Here is an 8126-nt window from a genome sequence, read left to right as displayed (position 1 = left end):
ACTACTTTTACTCAAGTAAAAGATCTGAGTACTTCCACCACCTCACTTTCCACTATAACTAGGCATGGCAACCACAACATGGTTAAAGTTAGAGAAAGATTCTGTTTACGGCCAATAAAAAGACAATATACTCAAAATATTACCTAACTACTTTGAGGAAGCCTGGGAGATGAGAACAAAAGATCTTTAACTAGTGTCTTTTTTCAGTTCATTTGAAATTTCAGCATCTAAGTTAATCTCTCTAGGGGCCACTTTTTGTAGTTGTTTTGTGAATCTTTGTTGTTGTTTTGTGTTCCTGTATATATCCCTCTTGATGAATAAATCTTATCTTAAATTGAAAGACTTCCACATGTCGAAATGAAGAGCACTGTAGGGTTAATAAGAAATTAAAAGGTTTCCCAGTGTGACTTGTCCTTTTACTTTCTTCTCGCTCCCTTGCAGGTAAACGGAGTGTGACTGTTATCGGGCTAATTATCAGATGTGCTCTTCCTCTCCGCCTCACTTCTTCTCCTGCAGGAAAACAGGAAGGCAGGATTAGAGCGACGCGCTGCGCTGAGATCCGGAGAGGCCTGGCGAGTTGCCGGGTGGAATGCACACACACACACACACACACACACACACACACACACACACACACACACACACACACACACACACACACACACACACACTCACACACATTCTCTGAATAACTACCACACATCCCCATTAAATCCATTAGGTGATCATGAGCAAACAAATAGCACGAACAGCTCGAGGAAAAACTTGTCGTATTGAGGATCTAATAAAAATGTCACGGGGTGAGGACGTCGAGGAGGAGAGCCAAGAAGCAATGAGGGCCTCAGACTGCAGCCACGGCAACGTTTACGACCTGCATTATGAGGAAGAGGTACTCATTATAGCCTTTTATGGGAGGAAACAAATAGTCTCCAGGGACTCTTTTTTAGAGGAAATGCAAAGCAAAACAAAGTGTTAAACAAAAAAAAAATATATATATAGATATATATATGTGTTTGTATATACATAAAGGAAATCATTGCTACAGTTGACCGAGAAAGCACGCAAAAGTTATCTTGGACAGATATCTTTGACCTTGAGAAGCAGTAATTGAGCGGAAAGGGGATGTAAAACATCCGCTGGTTGGGTTTAGTGTGACTGTGTACACACACACACACACACACACACACACACACACACACACACACACACACACACACACACACACACACACACACACACACACACACACACACACACACACACACACACACACACACACACACACACAGCAGCAGTGGCAGCAGTGTTAGTCCCAGGCTGGCCTCTCTCTGGCATTATCTCATAGCCTGAGCACTCCCGCTGCCTCTGAGGCCGGCCAGCTCCGCACACAGAAGCATTACGTGCATCTGCCTCGCATTAATCGGCAAATTATGGAAAAACTGCGCGACAAAAGACATTACTGAGGGTGGTGGGATCCACTCACAATGGACAATAATACGACCTCTCACAATAATAGCCGTAGCGTACTTCCTCTTTATTATGTACATTATTTTTGCTCTTTTTATTGTTTGTTTTGATACAGTTTTGGTGGTTTTTTTATTGGTTGCAGGCAGACAACCAAACATAATGTCCTAAATTTGCTTATTCCTGTACTCAAATTTATTCTACGACTACACATTTGATAAATAAGTCGCCTATAAATAGGTCACAAGGGCCCCACTTAAGCCTACTACGTACTTTGCTGGGGGGCCCCCTCCATGACGCCTGTTGCCATTGTTACCATTCAAAGCTACAACCACCACCATCCACAGGGCCAATAACAAATTCACATGACCTCATCCCAGTGCAGGTGGTTTCTGTGCCTCATTTTGTTTTTCACAGCAGAGTGAAGCTAAAGATTAGTGTTAACCAACAATGGCAGATCAAATAATTGCTGCATGATAAACCAAGTGATTTCAATTTTCCAAACACGCACACTTTACTCTAGAAAAACACAAACATATCTAACCTAACTACAGCCAATTTATGCTGGAAATGTCTTTATTTATGTATAGAAGCACACAAAAGCCCGGCAGCATGTTGAGAATTCAAAATATAAAAAATATGTTGGTATATAATGCAGAAAGGCTCTCAGACAATCTGAATTTGCTTTTAAATATGTATTCTCCTGTAGATCAACTTCTCTCATATAATGCTTTGGTGATTTCTTCTTTGCATTGTTTTGTCCATGAGTCATGGTTCATCAAAATAAAAGTAATGTTTTAAATTGAAGGGGACAAAACCTTGGACTATGAGTGAACAACATTTTAGTTTCGTTACTGCAAAAATAATGTTCACGTAGGATCACCACAATTATCACAATAAGAAAACTGCTGCATGATTTCATAATTTATCGTCTTTATTAGAATTCAACTTAATATTGTTGGAAGATTATACAACATACACCAGCTCTTTGCTCTCTTTGCTGTGTTAAATATTTAATAGTGGAGAAAGATTGATATATTTACAGGTCCAGACCCAACCTTTAAGGTTTCCAGCATTATTCCTCACTTTAACTTTCTGGGTTCCTCACTACACCCCTCCTGGCCTATCCTTAACCCCCATTTCATCCCACCTCTTAGTCCCTTTTACTTTATATTTGCATACATAAATCTTTGTTTAAGTGTAGCTTCACCCCCAGGTCTGAGCTTAACTCCACCCACTTCATAATTTTGTAATCTCTGAGTGTTAACGCAACGTTTCCTGACCTGGATAAGTCCAAACCGGTCAACTCTGTGTCAGCGGGCTTGTGCTTTCTGACCTGATCAACGTTGTTCTTGCCACATTTTCAAATGTCTAAATGTAGGTGATGTTAAAATGTGATCAAGACCAATAGTCAAATAGTCAAAAAAGTAGCACTAACTGAGCTGTCTCCGTAATACTTTTTGTTTTGTTTTCGAGATCTCAATCTGCAAACAAACCTTGCTGATTTCAGTTACTTTAGGTTTTGTCAAATGTAGTTAGATCTTCATGCAGTTTTTGTTTTTTCCCAGAGTGCATTTTTAGGGGGATTAAATTTGTCTAATCGAACTTTATGACCAAGTGCAAAAAAAACATTTCTATAAGTCTTTATTCTCTGCAGTTTTTATTGCTATTTTTCAGCCTTTTATTGTAGCTTGTGATTTGATATTCTGGCAGAATACCAGCATCAGGACAAACATCCAGTGTCTGACTAACCGCTGAATGTTCTCCGTGGTCAGATCTCCCCCTCCCCTCTCATCTCTCAGATATTTCTGAAATGAATAATCTTCCTCGCCTCTGACATTGTCTAAGAGTGTCTAAGAGTTTGGGTATGTCAGCACTTATGGTTTACCCAGCATCCCTTGGGGCCGTGACTTATCCTCTGACTCCCGTTTGGGTTTGGAAGTGTCACTTTGTTGCAAAATATTTCAGATGACACTGACTGACCCGAGAGAGACGCTACATAGCTTGTTTGTGAGCTACTTCATCAGTGTGTCAGATTCTATCCATCAGTAATCAGAGTTGTAACGCCAGAGGTAAAAAGCTAACATAAACAGCCATAAACAACATAATGGTCACATGACTTCACGTCACACCCACAAAACTGAAGGTGGATCAGCAGGATGAAGTTTTGTAGTCCCATTTAGCCACTTGTTAGCAACCCCAATTTTTAAGACGTGTAAAGCTACATAATTCCAGAGTCGGAATTGTATTGCATTTATTGACGTATTTTATGTCGTAGAAAAAAAATATTACAATCTCTTGAGCTTCTGTTAACAACAGACCTTATTTCAAACATAACAAAAACCCAGTCAAAAAACCCAAATTCTGACACATTTCTACGTTTTAGGATTTACTCCTGCAGCACTCCATTGTACCTCCATCCAAAGGCATCAGAGAGGCATGTGCCCCCTCAATGTTTTGATTCGACAGCTTCAGAAAATAGGTAAATTCTAGTTTTTGCAAGTGATAATGCTCTCTGTTATAAGTCCAACCGTCACGGTCTGTTTGTATGAACCTCTTCTTCATTTCCATTTCCAATCCACCAAACTTTCCCTCCTTTCTCCATCACCTTACCGTCCCCGTTCATCAGCCTTACCAATATTACCACCCCTTGTCAGTTCGTCCCAGTTGCTTTGTTGGTTTCTTGCTTGGTTCTAAACTAATTATAGTAAAATCCAAATCTAATTTGTGAAGGTTTGTTGCCGTTATTTGTATCAACAGCACCAATAGGTTTCCTAAAAAACATTGGATTAACATAAGGAGAACATGTTCCAGTAAGAATAAACCAAGACCAAGTTATGACTAAGAACAGAGTATATCGAGATCAACAGAAGACCAACACTTTGAGGGGTTAGAACCAAGTCACAACCAAGGTCAAGGCCAGACCAGTGCCAGTCCCACACTTTAGGTAATATGTGGAACATGCAAACCACTGAGGCACTTCTCAAATTGATCTGAGGGATCTACATTAACATAAAAACACCCACAGAAAACAAACAAAGATTACCCTTCATTCCCCTCTTTTAATACCATTTATATACTATGTGTATGTATAAGTTAACCATGAGGAATATCTTGATAAAATAATCATAAGGCAGTGTAGAAATGAGTTTTATGTGAATTTTCACAGTAATAATAATAAATAAATTAAACAATGCTTTGTTACATTCCAGCAGTTTTGGTCTTTTTTTAATGAATCCTTAGTCCTCTTTGTCTGCGAACGAGACAAGTAAATAATGTTGATTTTGAGACAAGCAGAGACATTCAAAAAGCGCTCTTGAGACCAAGACCAATTTTGTGTACTAGAACACTGGCAAGCACATGATGGGTGTGTTAGATTTGCATAATAAATAAAAAAACAAGCCTGACTTGTCAGCCCTTTTAGTTTTCCTGTTTATTGTTTGTTGTTTACTTTATAAACCGTCATTCATTGTATTATTTTAGCTGCTGATCGGGGGTAAAGTTTGACAACAAACACAGCTGTGGATTACTATTGAAGAGGTGTCTTTGTTAGATCATTATTATATGCAAAGTAGCTGCAGACACACGGCTGATTTGTTTCTGAATTTTGTTTTACGTTAACATGAACTTCCAGGTTGCAGCAGCAGAGCCACAGGATCTCAGCCAACAGCGTGCGGTCAGGCTTTGGTTTTATTACGTTGCAGTCCAAACATTATAAACCGACTGTCTCCGTCTCCTCAAATCTCTGAGGGTTATAAATCCTTCTTGGCTTCGTCTCTCACAATCTCATTTTCTCCCCAACAACACGAAACTCTTTGCTCATTTCCTGCGGAACCAAAAACACAATATCAGTTGCCTCCTTAAGGCTAAACGTGGAATGCATGCAATGTGTGTGTTTGTGTGTGTTTTCATGCCGTCCCAAAACCACAATGAACACAAGCAGCAATAATAAGAGGGAGACGGACGGACAGATGTGGGGTGAGACAGAAAGAAAGAGAGAGAGAGTTGGAGAGGAGCCTGACCATGTTTTATTTCACACCTTTCCTGATGTTTTTTTTGCTGGCAGGGAAATACCTGATTAGTTATTTAAGTTCAACAATAAAGCCATATAAAATGTACTCACCACCTATGGTCCCAGAAAAGGTTTTTTATTGAGTGGCATTAAGGAGATCAGAGCGGCCAAAAACAGGAAAGCATATCAGTGCAAACAGACTTCGAAGAAGAAGAAGAATGAAAGACGTTAAACCAGGTTATCAAAATGTCCAGAAAGTTCCTGTGCAGCATTATCCAAGTGTCTTTTATCCATTTGTGCGGACATTGAAATCCAAACAAAACTATTGCTAAATCAAGCGTTTCCATTGAAGGAATTTGTTGAGCCCATGCATGCCGGCAACAAACCTGGATATACCTGGTGTTAGGAGAAACCTGCATGAATCCTAGCAAACACAACTGGGGAGATTCTGGAAATGGTTTATGCAAACACTCTCCACAACTTTAGGCTGCTCGTATCCAGAAAGGAGAAACGAAAGAACAGTCCCACATTTAATGAAGAAAAGTATCTGCTTCTTTTTGACACGTCCAACAGTAATTGTCGTCTATGAGTCACATTCTTTGGACTTTAACTGGTGTTTATAATGTGTAATACCTGTGTTAAATTTGCTCTCTTCTCCATTTTCATTGACAAAAATATAAATTAATATAATTAGCGCAATAAAGAAAATGTTGGAAAAAAAATTTGGTATCGTAATTCAACTCTTTATTCATTCAGATTAATAAACCTTGATTCAAAAATATAGTTAAAGTCTGTTCATGACTGGTTGGACTGGCCTGGACCACTCGAGAATTTTGTTCAGAGAAAATTGGTGCGACGAGTACTTTTCAATTCCTAATACATGCCAACTATCAGACCAACAAATATTTCACATTCACACACGCACACACACGCACACACACGTAGACACACAGACAGCACCTTTCATGGCGGAATCGTCCAGTGGTGTAAACTGATTCCCACCCAGATACAGTCGGCCTTTCAGCAACGCAGAAGGAATCTGACGGGAGCGTGAAAGTGGCTGTGTGAGGTTTAGCGTCGGATGAAGAAGATTACTCAGGGGGAAAGAATTAAATAAGCACTGAAACACACAGTGTGTGTGTCAACAGTGTGTGTGTGTTTTGTAAGAAAAAAGCAAACATTGCTTCTCAGTTTTCTATCTAATAAGCTATTTTAAGATAGTTTGGGCTCCATTGAATGTGATTTTTAAGACTTACGACTTCTCAATGGATTAATTGATGCTATGTGTGTACGTGTCAATAGCAATGAATCATATTCCATAAGATCATCATATTTGTTTTGGCCTCGATGTTCTGTGAGAACCACGTATTTCTAAAAAGTCTATTTTTCATGAGCTCAGAAAAACAGCCCTGTATTAAACTTTGTAAAGATGCATTTTCCAGTTGATCCAAGAGGCTTTTTAAGTAGTTTATTAAGATTAAGAAGTCAGGGACTTTTCTCAACACATAAAGGAACACTTTATCCTTTAGTTTATCACAAACATTCAACATCAACACATCTGGAGATATGTGATTTTCACAGGACTGGAAGGGGATGGAAAAATGTAATCTAAAATGTAACTAAATGAATGAAGTGGAGTAAAAACTACAATATTTACCTCTGAGATGTAGTGGAGTAGAAAGAGAAAGTAGCAGAAAATGGAAAAACCCTAATAAAGTACAAGTACCTTAAATTTGTAAATGTACAATGATTAAATGTACTTATTTACATTCCACCACAGTATGTGTGTGAGTGAATAAGAACAGATGTCCATCATTTCAGAGATTAACTGTTGAATCAACTGCTTTCCCAGCTGATGAGAAGCTTTATAAATGCAGTTTAATTATGAGTGCACACATGTATCCTTTATAACTGAATCTCCATGTTGCGGTTTGGACTGAAATAAGCTTGACTCAACTTGTCTCTGAAGCTTTAATTGTGCTTTGACTGCTTTATTACCTCCTGAGCTCCAGGTACTTGGCTCCCCTTAATTCTCTCAAGTGGTGTGTTGACAGTGAAAACAAGCCGGGGGAACAAATGCCAGGAGGGATCCGAGGATCTGATTGCACCGCCTCAAGCCCCCTACTCGGCTCGGGCTTCAATGAGCGTTTGGAGGGGAAGGATGGACGGTCATACAAAGATGTTGGAGTTTTGCCAATGTGCAAGTGCGCCTGAGGTTTCTTTAAATATGCCTGCTGGAATGTCACCGCAGTGAGAGCGTTTTCACTTTTATGAGGAAGCGTGGTTTGATTTTCTTCCAAACGAGGAACTCAAAGGGGGAATGAATTGAGTTTGGTCTTGTGCCAGAGTGAAAGTGTACACTTTTAAATCTGAAATGTTTCATAATTACATATTCATGCACAGAAACCCACAAATGTAGATACATGTTAATTTTTTTTCCAATTTAAGGTATAATTAAAGGTAATATTCTATGTTATTTTCTCGTTGTCAACAAATCCAATGAATCCACCAAAACCAACAACTCTTTAACAAACAAGTACTCTACTTGAGCAGAAATTCAGAGTACTAATACTTTACTTGATTACTTGTGTTTTATGCTACTTTCTTCTTCTCTTCCACTACATCTCAGACCTAAATATTGTACTTTTCT

The sequence above is a fragment of the Anoplopoma fimbria genome, chromosome 24 (assembly GCF_027596085.1).
Source record: "Anoplopoma fimbria isolate UVic2021 breed Golden Eagle Sablefish chromosome 24, Afim_UVic_2022, whole genome shotgun sequence".
In the NCBI taxonomy this organism is placed as follows: Eukaryota; Metazoa; Chordata; class Actinopteri; order Perciformes; family Anoplopomatidae; genus Anoplopoma; species Anoplopoma fimbria.
The sequence above is the reverse complement of the archived record's forward strand: the minus strand, read 5'-3'. Positions refer to the sequence as shown.